Below are 15,281 nucleotides of genomic sequence, written 5' to 3'. Positions count from 1 at the left end.
TGCTCAGTCGTGTCCGACTCTCTGTGACCCCATGGACTGCAGCATGCCAGGCTTACCTGTCCTTCAGTATCTCCTGGAGTTTCCTCAAACTCATGTCCATTGAGTCAGTGATGCCATCCAACCATCTTAACTTCTTTCATCCCCTTCTCCTTCTGCCCTCAATCTTTCCCAGCCTCAGGGACTTTTCTAATGAGTCAGCTGTTTACATCAAGTGGTGAAAGTATTGGAGCTTCAACTTTAGCATCAGTCCTTCCAATGAATATTCAGGGTTGATTTCCTTTAGGATTGACTGGTGTGATCGCCTTGCAGTCCAAGGGACTCTCAAGTCCTCTCCAACTCCACAATTCAATAGCATCAGTTCTTCGGTGCTCAGCCTTCTTTGTGGTCCAACTCTCACATCTGCACATGACTACTGGAAAGACCATAGCTTTGACGATGTAGGCATTTGTCAGCAAAGTTAATGTCTCTGCTTTTTAATACCCTGTCTAGTTTTGTTATAGCTTTCCTTCCCACGAGCAAGTGTCTTTAAATTTCATGGCTTCAGTCACTGTCTGCAGTGATTTTGGAGCCCAAGAATATAAAATCTGTTACTGCTTCCACTTTTTCCCCTTCTATTTGTCATGAAGTGATGGGACCAAATGCCATTATCTTAGTGTTTTGAATGTTGAGTTTTAAACCAACTTTTTCACTCTCCTCTTTAACCCTCAGCAAGAGGCTCTTTAGTTTCTCTACTAGTGGAATTATAAGTTATTTCTTTATTTTCTTATTCATGGTTTTAAGATTTTCCAACATTTTTGAAATATGTATGAATTACCTTTATAACTATAAATATTTTAAATATGATTTTGACTGCCAAAAATAAATACATATCCTCTAGATGGTTTGTTTGCAAAAAAATTGATTAACCTCTTGCTGAATTCTACCCAGCCTCTGGCTTGCCTATTGCTTGTTTGACTAGAAAGAAAAAGAAATGCAATCCAATTAGTAAGCTATGTGTAGCCATCCAACTTCCCTCACACTTTCAAAGAGAGTGCTGCACAGATAAGAATCCATCTCCTTTTTAAAGCTTTCTCTCCAGAAAAAGTATTAACTTGTATTTCAAAAAGTAAAATTACATTTACATCTAAATCATATTCTCCATGATATGATTAGATCCAATATTTATACAAAGGAGAGTATATGGGCAATTTGAGGAGGATGAATTATAATTATTCATTCATTACTATGAATGTTGTTTATGTGTCTCTTGTCAGAGCTCATAATAAATAAATCATGTTATTTTTAAATGATATTCTTCAGTCATTACTGCATTAATTCCAACTTGTGCCTGAAAATGCACTTTTATTTTCTTATGACTGATGCAACATTTTCATTAGAAGGTTTATCATTTTCTTTCATAGACTATTATCAACACACAATTTCCCAACTTATGATTATCTTTCACAAAGTAAATATCATGTAAAAAGTATTGTAATTGATAAGTTTGATAATTTTCTCTACTGCAGGTTATATGCTCTGTTGTTAGCTATATTTCACATACCCGTTTTCTGCACTCAACTATTTCACTATTTTCATGGTTTCATTCACACACTGACCTAACAAGGTCATTAATGATTATTGATATGATTCGAAATTATTTGTGTGCCTTGTGCTGTGCTGTGCTTAGTCGCTCAATCATGTCCAACTCTTCGCAACCTCATGGACTCTAGCTCGCCAGGTTCCTCCATCCATGGGGATTCTCCAGCTAAGAATATTGGAGTGGGTTGCCATGCTGTCCTCCAGGGCATCTTCCCAATCCAGGGATCGAACCCTGGTCTCCCACATTGTGGGTGGATTCTTTACCTTCTGAGCCACCTGGGAAGCCCAAGAATACTGGAGTGGGTAGCTTATCCCTTTTCCAGGGGATCTTCCTGACCCAGGAATCAAGCCAGGCTCTCCTGCATTGCAGGCGGATTCTTAACCATTTGAGCTACCAGGGAAGCCCTTTTGTGTGCCTTAGGATATTCTAATCACTGTGTTGCTTGTTCCTCGTTCTTTACTTTTTCTTTTCCCTTTGTTCCTTCCTTTCATTCCTTTTTTTTTTTTTTTTAAAGTACAACTACATAGCCTCTTTCCTTATGTGAACATTTTCTCTTTATTGGACCATAGCCTACTTTCTGAAATTAATCAGCCCCTGAATTTTACCAAATCATTTTGATCCAAATGTGTTTCTATGTTTTTTGTTAGGTGTAAAAGATATACATATGATCTATTTCTTTGCAACGGGATATTTTCTAATACTTTCATTTTTTATTTTTAAAATGTAGGTTTCACATTCTCCAAAAAAAGGATGCATGTGAAAATATACTTCAACTTAAAGAATAATAAAAGTGCAAGTGAATTAATAAGCACCAGTGACTTTCCCAATACCATTTTTTTACCAGTGTCATTTAATAAGTTAGCTAGCATTTTCCTCTTGGAAAATTAAAACTGTCCCTAATTTTCCCACGTCATCACCTTGTTTCCTTTATATGCATTTGCACTAGATCTAAATCATTTAATCACTATTCTACACTTTTAAACATAACAAATTACTACTGTAAGACATTCTTCTTACAATAGTAAGAAGAATATGATTTTGTGTAACCTGTATAAGATTTTAAGTAACCTGTCATTTTTGCCTTTTCTGCAAACTCCTGTATTCTATGTCGTTTCCTTTATATGCACAGCTTCATATAATTTAAACTGTGTCTGCCATGGACTGAATATTTATGTCTTCTCCAAATGCTTATATATTTGGAGGTGAAGTATTTGTTAGGTAATTAGGTCATGAAGATGGAGCCCTAATGAATGGGTGCCTTTAAAAGAGGCCAGAGAGCTAGCTAGTTCTCTTTCTTCCATGTAAGGATCAGTCAGTTCAGTTCAGTTCAGTCGCTCAGCTGTGTCCGACTCTGCGACTCCATGGACTGCAGCACGCCACACCTCTCTGTCCATCACCAATTCCTGGAGTTTACTCAAACTCGTGTCCATCGCGTCGGTGATGCCATCCAACCATCTCATCCTCTGCTGTCCCCCTCTCCTCCTGCCTTCAATCTTTCCCAGCATCAGGATCTTTTCCAATGAGTCGGTTCTTCGCATCAGGTGGCCAAAGTATTGGAGTCTCAGCTTCAGCATCAGTCCTTCCAATGAATATTCAAGACTGATTTCCTTTAGGATGGACTGGTTGGATCTCCTTGCAACCCAAGAGACTCTCAAGAGTCTTCTCCAACACCACAGTTCAAATAAGGATACTGAGAAGTTAATAGTCTGCAACCTGGAAGAGGGCTTTCATCAGAATCCAACCATGTTGACACCATGATCTCACCCTTCTAGCCTTCAGAACTAAGAGACATAAAGTTCTACAGTTGATAAGTCACTCAGTTTATGGTATCTTATTATAGAAGCCTAAATTGATGAATCTGGTTTTAGAAAAGGCAAAGGAACCAGAGATAAAATTGCCAACATCTGCTGGATCATCAAAAAAGCAAAAGAGTTCCAGAAAAACATCTATTTCTGCTTTATTGTCTATGACAAAGCCTTTGACTGTGTGGATCACAATAAACTGTGGAAAATTCTGAAAGAGATGGAATACCAGACCACCTGACCTGCCTCTTGAGAAACCTGTATGCAGGTCAGGAAGCAACAGTTAGAACTGGACATGGAACAATAGACTGGTTCCAAATAGGAAAAGGAGTACATCGAGGCTGTATACTGTCACCCTGCTTATTTAACTTATATGCAGAGTACATCATGAGAAACGCTGGGCTGGAAGAAGCACAAGCTGGAATCAAGCTTGCTGGGAGAAATATCAATAACCTCAGATACACAGATGACACCACCCTTATGGCAGAAAGCAAGGAGGAACTAAGAAGCCTCTTGATGAAAGTGAAAAAGGAGAGTGGAAAAATTGGCTTAAAGTTCAGCATTCAGAAAACTAAGATCATGGCATCTGGTCCCATTACTTCATGGCAAATAGATGGGGAAACAGTGGAAATAGTATCAGACTTTATTTTGGGGGGCTCCAAAATCACTGCAGATGGTGATTGCAGCCATGAAATTAAAAGACGCTTATTCCTTGGAAGGAAAGTTATGTCCAATCTAGCCAGCATACTGAAAAGCAGAGACATTACTTTGCCAACAAAGGTCCATCTGGTCAAGGCTATGGTTTTTCCAGTGGTCATGTATGGATGTGAGAGTAGGACTGTGAAGAAAGCTGAGTGCTGAAGAATTGATGCTTTTGAACTGTGGTGTTGGAGAAGACTCTTGAGAGTCCCTTGGACTGCAAGGAGATCCAACCAGTCCATCCTAAAGGAGATCAGTCCTGGGTGTTCATTGGAAGGACTGATGCTGAAGCTGAAACTGCAATACTTTGGCCACCTCATGTGAAGAGTTGACTCATTGGAAAATACCCTGATCCTGGGAGGGATTGTGGGCAGGAGGAAAAGGGGACGACAGAGAATGAGATGGCGATGGCTGGATGGCATCACCAACTCAATGAACATGAGTTTGAGTAAACTTGAGGAGTTGGTGATGGACAGGGAGGCCCGGCATGCTGAGATTCATGGGGTCGCAAAGAGTCGGACATGACTGAGCGACTGAACTGAAGCTGATGAAGACAGTGTTCAAAACCATTGTTTTATAACAGTCCTTTTTAAAAAAATTCTTAGCTCCCTTGTTTTGTTCCATTGTTACTCTTTGTTGTTTTTCTAATTTCAGTTTCATTGATTTCTGCTTGTGTCTATATTATTAGTGATACTATCATTCTTCTTGCCTTGGTTTTAATTTACTTTTATAATTTTTCAAGTTAGGAGCTGATATTATCAAATTGAATCTTTTCTTCCTTTCTAATATAAGCATTTAATGACATAAATTTCCCACGTAGCACTTCTTTAGCTAAGTCCCCAAAATTGTGATATGGTATATTTACATTTTCATTCAGTTCAAAATATTTTCCAGTTTCCTTCAATAATTTCTTTTGATCCATGGTTTACTAATTATACTGGTTAATTTCCAAATATCTGGGGATCTTGATGATATAAAAGAAAATAAATGTCAAGGTCTTAAATGCTACAGTAAGGAGTTTCTACCTAATGTGCTAACCAATGGGAAATCATTAATGATTTTTGAGAAGTGTGCTGACATGATCAGTGCTATGCTTGAAAAAAGACAGTCTTGAAGGATAGAATGGATTGGAGGCAGGAAGTAGGGAGGTAGCTAAGGGTCAGCTACTCATTCTCATCAACTATGCCATATCATGCTGTTACATGTATTGAATTTCTCTCTGCTCCTGAAAGATCATTTCTTTAAGTATTCAAGTCACTTTGAACTTAAATGCCAATTTAAATGTACTAACAAATTCACTAGTTAGTCATCTAATTAGTACATACTTTAACTATCTACATGAATGACTGATTTAAACATTACCATGGCCAAGTCAGTTAAATTGCTCAGTTTGGGCTAAAATTGTTGTTAGTGGAGTAGATATTTGTATTTAACATATGCATTTCAAACTATAAGTAATTGCTACTTAGAACCTAAAACGTAATTGTCATGAGACATAATTAGTGTTCATTCAGAATCTTATAAATCTCTGCCTAATTCCTGAATCATATATCTAAATGTCTGGTTGCTATATATATTTTATAAGGTCTCACACTCTTTTAAACCAAAGCATTTATTTTAATAAATCTCTTGGAACTTACCAATTCTGTGGAAGTGGAACAATTGTCACCTAGCATGTGTGACTTACATGGTAAACAAGATGAAAATGGGCTGCGCTCATAAAATGGCATGTGTATCCCTGACCTGAGAGAGTGGCACCTGGTTGGTGGTGCCTGTCTCATATTAACCAGAGACAAAACAACTCCTTGTTTATCCCAACTTGGCTTTTTACTTGTGCCCATGCTTGGCTCATGCCTTGGACACAAGGGGAAAAAAATGATTTCATTCTATTCAGTGAAAATGCTGCAATTTTAAAAATTTTTATTTTTTCAATACAGTTAAATGTTACAACATCCGTATTATGAAGTCAGGAAGTTGGAATAATTTTTTGAAGATATATAAGGAAATAGGAATAATTGCTTGCCATAAATGGGAAAGGACAAAGCACTTGAAGTCATGCCTTGAAGTTAAAAGAGTCTGGTTGGCCTTTCACTTTCCCCTACTTGGCTCTTCACAGACAGTCAGCGGTAGAGAGACTCTTGAGTCATGAATCAGAAACACAACATTCATCCTGAAGTCACATAGTCACTTTCAAAGAACACTACAGAACTTTTGTGACCAAGACCCTTTGTGTCCTTCCCTTCAACATTGTTTTCATTGTCACTGTGGCTCTTAATGTTTTGGGGTATGGATCCTTTTCAGGATCTGATGAAAGTAAGGGAAATGGGAAATTTGGCAAGAAAATTCTCTCCTAAGTGCATAAAATTTTGTCTAAAATTATAGACAAAATCATAATTTTGTATATAATTTCAGAATGTTGGTAGATTCCTCCCTGTGTGAGGTTTGTGTCCCACAAAGGATATGTTGACGTCCTAACCCCCAGAAACTATGACCTTATTTGGAGAAAGCATCTTTCCAGATGTAACCAGGTCATTAGGGTGGACCCTAAAACAATATGCTTGGTGTCCTCACAAGAGAGGGAAAACAATGTGAAGACATAGACACAGGATGAGAATACCATGTGAAGACAAAGAGATTCAAGTGATGTACCTATGGTCCATGGAACACTGAAGTTTGCAAGTGTCACCAGATGCTAGAGCAGAGCATGAAACAGATTCTCCCTAGAACACTCAGAAGCAGCCCAACAGTGCTGACATCTTGATTTCAGACTTCTGACCTCCAGAATTATGAGACAATACATTTCTATTGTTTTTAGCCTTCCAGTTTGTAGTACTTTGTTTTGGCAGTCCAAGGAAACTAATACAGATTTTGGTTGCTACTGTAACAAATATCTAAAACATAGAAGCAGATTTGGAATTGGATAATGGGTAGAGTGGAAACAGTATCAGACTTTATTTTTTTGGGGTCCAAAATCACTGCAGATGGTGATTGCAGCCATGAAATTAAAAGATGCTTACTCCTTGGAAGGAAAGTTATGCCCAATCTAGATAGCATATTAAAAAACAGAGACATTACTTTACCAACAAAGGTCCATCTAGTCAAGGCTGTGGTTTTTCCAGTGGTAATGTATGGATGTGAGAGTTGGATTGTGAAGAAAGCTGAGTGCCAAAAAAATGATGCTTTTGAACTGTGGTGTTGGAGAAGACTCTTGAGAGTCCCTTGGACTGCAAGGAGATCCAACCAGTCCACCCTAAAGGAGATCAGTCCTGGATGTTCATTGGAAGGACTGATGCTGAAGCTGAAACTGCAATACTTTGGCCACCTCATGTGAAGAGTTGACTCATTGGAAAATACCCTGATGCTGGGAGAGATTGGGGGCAGGAGGAGAAGGGGATGACAGAGGATGAGATGACTGGATGGCATCACTGACTCGATGGACATGAGTTTGAGCAAGCTCCGGGAGTCTGTGATGGACAGGGAGGCCTGGTGTGCTGAGATTCATGGGGTTGCAAAGAGTCGGACACGACTGAGTGACTGAACTGAATGGGTAGAGGCTAGAAGAATTCTTAAGTGTTGATCAAAAAAACTTGGATTACCATTAAGAGAGGATGGTAAAAATAGAATATTACAGGCATATTAATGTTATGGGGGGCTTCCCTGGTGGTCTGGTAGTTAAGAATCCATTTTGCAATGCAGGAGCCACTGGTTGGATCCCTGCTCCGAGAAGATCCCACTTGTTGTGGGGCAGCTGGGCCCAAGTACGACAACTGCTGAGCCCATGTGCCTAGAGCCTATGCTCCACAACAAGAGAAACCATCACAAAGAGAAGCCTGTGCACCACAACTAGAGAGTAGTCCCAGATCACTACAACTAGAGAAAGCCCATGTGCAGCAATGAAGACCTAGCACAGCCATAAATATATAAATAAAAATATATTAAAATCAGGTGGAGAGGGAGGTGGGAGGGGGGATCGGGATGGGGAATACATGTAACTTCATGGCTGATTCATGTCAATGTATGACAAAACCCACTGCAATGTTTGAAGTAATTAGCCTCCAACTAGTAAAAATTTAAAAAAAAATTTTTTAATAAATAAAAAATAAAAGCACTTCTGGTGAGGCCATAGAAAGAAATGAATGCATTATTGAGCATTGAAGGGAAAGCAATCCACATTATAGAGCGGCAGAAAGTTTGTTTGAATTGTGTTTTGCTGTTGGGGGAAATGTAAAAAAAGCCATAAACTTGGATATTTCGCTGAGAAGTTTTTCAAACAAAGTGTGGAAGGTATAACTTCTTTTCTTTGTACTGCTTTTATTAAAAGGTAAGAGTAAAGATATAAATTAAGGAATAAATTATTAAGCAAAAAGCAAGCAACACTTAATGATTTGGAAAATTCTCAGTCTATGTAGGTAGACTGGAAATAAGGTCAAAGGTGTGGCTGAACAACTATTGGCTACGTCACTTAGGTGTGCGCCTTATGGATCCAATCAACCATCTCAGCAAAAGTCAGCAACAGGAATGTGGTGATCTCAGAAGGCTCTGGGGGAAACCCCATATCAAATGGTGTGAATTCCCTTGACATTCATGGAAGACAGGTTTTTGAGAAGTATACTAACATGGCATAGTTAGCCTAGATTGGAAGGGACAGAGGTGGGACAAACTGAAGGAAACATGACTCTAAGGGCAGAGCCATGGATGCAAAGGCCAGAGAGAGCACAGGCCAAGGGGGCAGAATTGCCTCTTTGTTTCCAGAAGGTAAGGCTGCTGCCCAGGGCTAAGAGGGAAGAGCATCAAGTCACAGAGATTTAGTCCTAGGCCCTGGAACCTAGTGAAATCTGCCCTATTGTGAACTTGCTTTTAGACTGACACCTTTTTTTTCCTTCCAATTTCTCCCTTTTAGAATAGGACGTATAACTTTAGTTTATTTATTTGGCCATGCCCTGTGGCATGCGTGATCCTAGTTCCCCAACCAGGATTAGAGCTCGTGCCCCCTGTGATGGAAGTGCAGTGTCCCAACCACTGGGCCACCAAGAAGTCCCTAGCGTGTCTATCTTAAGCCTGTTCTATAATTATACATTTGAAGCAAATTTCTTTTCCAGGTTTCACAGGTATATCGATGAACAATAATTTTGCCCCAAGATGGGCCATATTCTGAGTCTCACCTATAACTTATTTAAATGATGCATAGGATAAGATTTAAGACTTCCATTGATTATACTTAGATGATATTTTGGACTTAAAATTGATGCTGGAATGGGTTAAGACTTTAGGGGATGTTGGGATGGAGTTAATGTATTTTGTACACAAGAAGTACATGAACTGGTGGGTGTGCAAAAGAAGATTGTTATGGGTTGAATTGTGTCGCCCCCCCAAAAAAAACACATGTTGAGGGCTTCCCAGGTGGCGTTAGAGGTAAAGAATTTGCCTGCCAATGCAGGAGATGTAGGAGACGCGAGTTTGATCCCTGGGTCAGGAAGATCCCCTAGAGAAGAGAGTGGCTAGCCACTCGAGTATTCTTGCCTGGGAAATCCCACGAACAGAGGAGCCTGGTGGGTTATAGTCCATGGGATCGCAAAGAGTCGGACACAACCAAGCATGCATGCACACGCATGCACAATGTGTTAAGAAGTTCTAATTCTCAGCATCTGTGAAATTGACTTTATTTGAAAATAAGTTCTTTGCAGATGTAATCAAGTCATTATTGTGGGCTCGAATCCAATATGCCTGGTGTCCTTACAGAAAAAGGAAATGATGTGCAGACCACAGACACAGGACAAACACCACATAGAGGTGGAGGTAGACATTGTAATGAGGTATCTACAAGCCAGGGTGTGCAAAGGATTGCTGGCCGCCACCAGAAGCTAGGAAAGGAGCACGGAACAGAAACTCCCTGAGAACCCTTCTAAGGAACCAGCCCTGCCGGTGCCATGATTTCAGATTTCTAGCCTCCAGAACTGAGAGACAACCAATATCTACGGTTTCAAAACGCCCAGTTTACCCAGTTTGTGGTACGTTGTTTCACCATCCCCAGCACACTAACCCTACCACCCTAAAGTCTCATCCACTTGTTTTTAAGCAACCCGTGAAACCCAAGATCCTTCCATTTTTAGGTATTTGTTCAGCAGCCAGACCTAGCAGCAAGATGCCTTGAGTACAGTACAAAGCAAATTTTGATGCAATTTCTATGACTAAACCTAGAGAATATTCTACTGCTTAAGAATCGTTGCAGAATTTAATGAACTACAAAAGAGTATACTTTGAAAACAAGGTAGACTGGGAGCAGAAATTTCATCCTAGAGTTCAGATCCTCGCTGTGACTAACCTTTGCTTACTCATTGATTAATGTGTGTTTACCTGTCTTCTCCACAAGCATAGAGTTGAATATCAAATTTGCAGCTGACTCACTTTTTGATGGATACTCACATTCTTCTTCAAGTGCTAAGTAAAAGCTTATCCTTAGCAAAGTGAAATGCAGTCAACAGGCAAGTGAACTTGTCCTGAATACTTTACTAAAGTGTTAGTGTGAGTCCCTTCTTAGGTAGTTAGCTGGGATTACGTCTGTCAGCTTCCAGTGGCTGTAGATCTTGGAAATATGGAAAAATACATGTTAAAAGATATAAGGGAACATAAGTAAAAAATCAGATGATATCAGCTACTACATCGTATAGTTTTGAGGTCAAAGAAGCTGCTGAAAATTCATGAAATAGAATAGATTTCAAAACGTTTTTTTTTTAAAAAAGAAAAATTTATTTCTATTATATTTAACTTTTCAGTCTCTAAGGGAAAATATATTGTTCTATTAACTTTGAATTTGGGGCTCTAATTTAGAAAGAGTTTTCTTTTTTAATTTAAATATATTTATTTTTAATCATAGGATAATTGCTTTACATTATTGTGTTGATTTCTGCCCTATATCAAAATCAGCCATAGGTCCCCTCCCTCTTTAACCTCCCTCCAACCTCCCACCTCCCAGCCCATCCCACCCTGGATTTCCTTCTTATTTTCTTTTGTGCAGTGGTAAAAATATTCTTTCCATTGGGTGTAAAGAGAAAATCCAGTTGGATTTTAGTATCAGGAGAATCATTTATTTATCAAATATTTACCAAGTATCTACTATGTATCTATCATCAAACTGGGCAAAGACAATACAGAGACACATGAGATAGTGTCCCTGTCCTCATGGATTCTCACTGATAGAGGAAGACTCAAAAAATTACAATTATAGTATGTGCTGATAAGAGAGATATCTGATTCATTCAGGATTGGTGCAAGGGAGTGTGGGGGACAGATGCACTCCAAAAGGTAGTAATTGAGTTGAACCTTAAAACTGGCAAGTGCATTAAAGGGAGATGTGATAGCATGGACTAAGGAAAAGGTAAGAAACAGCACGTTACATGGGATACACTCACACTAAAAAAACACTCATTGTGTTTATCTGAAACTCAAATTTAATTAAGTGTCCTATATTTCTATTTTCTAAACTTGGCAACTCTAAATGAATTGAATGCATTTCTGTGTCGCTGGAAGGTCAAGTACAAGTCAGAAGTTGTGAGAGACAGGACTGGAAAGACAGATGTCAGATCATCAAAAATCAGGTTTGCCAAGTCAGACAACTTGTACTTAGCTTTGAGAACAGTAGTGAGCTATTGAAAAGTTTTTAGCAGAAGGGCCATATAGTCAAGCTCCTCTTTTAGATGGTTCTTCTGGCAATATATGGAGCATTCATTGAAGCAAATAAGGGTAGGGACAGGGAAATTATTAAATAGACTAATGTAAGGTTGGTTCCATAGAAATGATGAGCTTAAACTAGTGCAATGCTTGGGGGAGATGGAGATTAGGTGCTGGAAGAAACTTCTAGGAGTAAAGCCCAGAAGTTTAGGTAGTTGACCAAAGGGGGTGAAGAAAGAGAGGGGGAATCTAGAATGACTTCACAGATCCTGTCTTAGTGACAGGATGTATGACATGAAAAATGTAGGAGAAAGGGCAGGACTTTTAAGGAAGATGACAAGTTATATTTTGGGCATGTTTATTTAGCTGGTTGGACTTCCCTGGTGGCTCAGATGGTAAAGCGTCTGCCTATAATGTGGGAGACCCAGGTTCAATCCCTGGGTTGGGAAGATCTCCTGGAGAAGGAAATGGCAACCAACTACAGTACTCTTGCCTGGAAAATCCCATGGACGGAAGAACCGGGTAGGCTACAGTCCATGGGGTCGCAAAGAGTCAGACACGACTGAACGACTTCACTTTCTTTCTTTCGTTTTCTATTTAGCTGGTTGGCTAAATTCCATCCAAATGGAAATGAGCAGCAGGTATCAGAGGAGTGTTCCATTTTGTCAATGTAGACTTGGGAATTGTTAGCATAGAGCTAAAACTATAAAAAACAAAACAGAGAACCAATTAAGAGCATTCATTCTTGCCATTGGTAGAATTAAAAATCTTCTTGAAGGACAATTGTCACTCTATATAGTTCTTTCTAAACCTGGCTCCTCCATGTACCGTAAAAAGATTCAGCACAATGAATATACTATCATGGCAGGACACTGTATTAATACTTACTGTAAATCATGTGGTGGAGTTCCTGTTTATCTTGTTTGTGGAATTACCTCATATTTAATATACCTCAGTGTAACATGAACTAGAAATAAGACAATTTGTAGAAAAAGATAACAGTCAATATTTTTGTGGAATGCATATATCATTCCTATCACAAGATATGACAAAACATCAACAGCAAGATGACTTATCTGAGCCAATGTCAGCATTTATAAAAGGGAATTTCTGGCCTTTCATCCAGTTTAAAACTTCTGCTCTGTAACAATGTTGGTTGTAGCTTTAGGTAGCAAAGGAGCTTGTTCAATTAAATGTCAATGTATAGAATAAGGAGAGGGTGAAAAATTAAGTTCATATGAAGAACACTTTAACTCTTTAACTTGGAAAGAACATTTAAATGCTAAATAAAACAGACTTTCATTGCCTAACAAGACTCTAAGATATGTATACCAATAATAAACATATAGGTGGATTATTGAGACCCTAATGTATCAGACACAGAATTAAACAATTTACATGTTATTCCATATAACTTTCACAGAAATCCTATAAACTAGATATATGGTCATTCTCATTTTATCATTGAGGAAACAAACTCAGAGAAGTTGCTTAACATTTTACAGAGAGACAATTTTCAAAGTCTATATTTAATATATATATAAGAATATATATATATACATATATATATATATAAGAATCCACCTGCCAAGCACAAGACACAGGAGACAAGTTCAGTCACTAGGTTGGGAAAATCGCCTGGAGAAGGAAATGGCAACCCACTCCAGTATTCTTGCCTGGGAAATCCCATGGATAGAGGAGCCTGACGAGCTTACAGTCCATGGGGTCACAAAGAGTCAGACACGACTTAACAACTAAACAACAACAACAATATATATAATTCAGATACACACATATATACATACATACACATGTACCAAACATATATCTGTGTATATATACATTAAAACACATTTATTTATGAAAATACATAGCCTAGTTACTTTTTATCATTGTCAAAGTAAGCATTTCTAATTTCACTGTCTGGTTCACAGTTCGCAGCATAACATCTTCTTTAAAGGGAATAGTGTAACATGAATTCCTCCCTCTCTGAGCAGTTATGAAATTAAATAATCAACATATTGCTTTGCCTTATGTCAATTTACCTTCCTAGATTTAAGCCATAGAATCTGTGTTGAATACTATTTTAAAGTTTATCAAGTCCTACATCCTTTTCTGTGTAGGAATCCTTCTTTGAGATTCTTGACATATGGTTTTTCATTTTCATTCAAATGTTTGCATTTGACTAGAAGGGAAAAAAAGTGGGTTAGTTGCTCAGTCATGTCCGACTCTTTGTGATGCAACTCCATGGACTATAGCCCACCAGGCTCCTCTGTCCATGGGATTTTCCAGGCAAGAATACTGGGGTAGGTTGCCATTCTCTCCTCCAGGGGATCTTCCCAACCCAGGGATCAAACCCAGGTCTCCCATACTGCAGGCAGATTCTTTACTATCTGAACCACCAGGGAAGCCCAAAGAGAAAGTTTGTTTCCACCTGGTTTCAAACAGAAAACCTTTGGCATGTGAGGGGAATGTGATAACCGTTACACTACAGAAATGAGGAAAGGTCACCAATTCCAATGTTGGGGAGCTGTGGTAGGTCCTAAATCTGTCCTCTAAAGATTATAGATATATCCTTGTTGTCACAAATAATGGCAAGATTTCATTCTTTTTATGGCTGAATAATATTTCATTGTATATATACCACAACTTCATTATACTTTCATCCATTGCTAGACACTTAAGTTATTTACATATCTTGGCATTTGTAAATAACCTACAATGAACATTGGGTGGCATATATGTTTTCAAATTAGTATTTTAATTTTCTTCAGATTTAGTACTTTCTAGGTATTGTGCAATTGCTGGATCAGATGGTAGTTCTATTTTTAGCTTTATTAGGAACTGCCATACTGTTTTCCACAGTAGCTGCACTAATTTACATTCCCACCAATAGTGCATGATTTTCTTTTCTCCACATTCTTACCAATGCTTGTTATTTCTTGTTTTTGTTTTCTTTTTTAAAATAATAGCAATTCTAACCAGTGTGAGGTGATACCTCGCTGTAATTTTGATTTGCATTTTTCTAATAATTAGTGGTGTTGAGCAGTTTTTCATGTACCTATTAGATATCTGTGTCTATTCAGATTATTTTTAAAAAATATTTCTTCTTCTAACTCCTCCACAGTACTTCTTATAGTTCTTCCCACTTTTTGCTTCACTTTTGTTTTACAGAACTAAAAGTATTTTAAACATTATTTTTTTAGACCTTATATCTTGAAAGGGTACCATATGAGTGAAAAAATGTTTCCTTTATGATGTTTGTTTGTTTAAAACTGATATATTAGGAAGAATGCTTTACTGTTAATAGTGGGGATGGAGTGGAAGGACACATTATGATTATCTGTACTGTTTTCAATCTTGATATGATCTTTCCCAGCATCAGGGTCTTTTCCAGTGAGTCAGTTCTTCACATCAGGTGGCCAAAGTATTGGAGTTTCAGCTTCAACATCAGTCCTTCTAATGAATATTCAGGACTGATTTCCTTTGGGATTGACTGGTTTGATCTCCTTTCTGTCCAAGGGACTCAAGAG

At 38.3% G+C, this 15,281-nt stretch overlaps 2 non-coding genes across 2 annotated transcripts; both read left to right on the top strand.

The window, feature by feature from the left end:
- Window positions 1-5,813: 5,813 nt before the first annotated feature.
- On the top strand, window positions 5,814-5,947 carry LOC136154970 (small nucleolar RNA SNORA48). Its single transcript, XR_010660664.1, has one exon. It is a non-coding gene; the product is annotated as a small nucleolar RNA SNORA48 (small nucleolar RNA).
- Window positions 5,948-12,125: 6,178 nt separating this feature from the next.
- On the top strand, window positions 12,126-12,197 carry TRNAY-AUA (transfer RNA tyrosine (anticodon AUA)). Its single transcript has one exon. It is a non-coding gene; the product is annotated as a tRNA-Tyr (tRNA).
- Window positions 12,198-15,281: the final 3,084 nt, after the last annotated feature.

This window comes from Muntiacus reevesi, chromosome X (genome assembly GCF_963930625.1).
Source record: "Muntiacus reevesi chromosome X, mMunRee1.1, whole genome shotgun sequence".
NCBI lineage: Eukaryota > Metazoa > Chordata > Mammalia > Artiodactyla > Cervidae > Muntiacus > Muntiacus reevesi.
The sequence above is the reverse complement of the archived record's forward strand: the minus strand, read 5'-3'. Positions and strand labels throughout refer to the sequence as shown.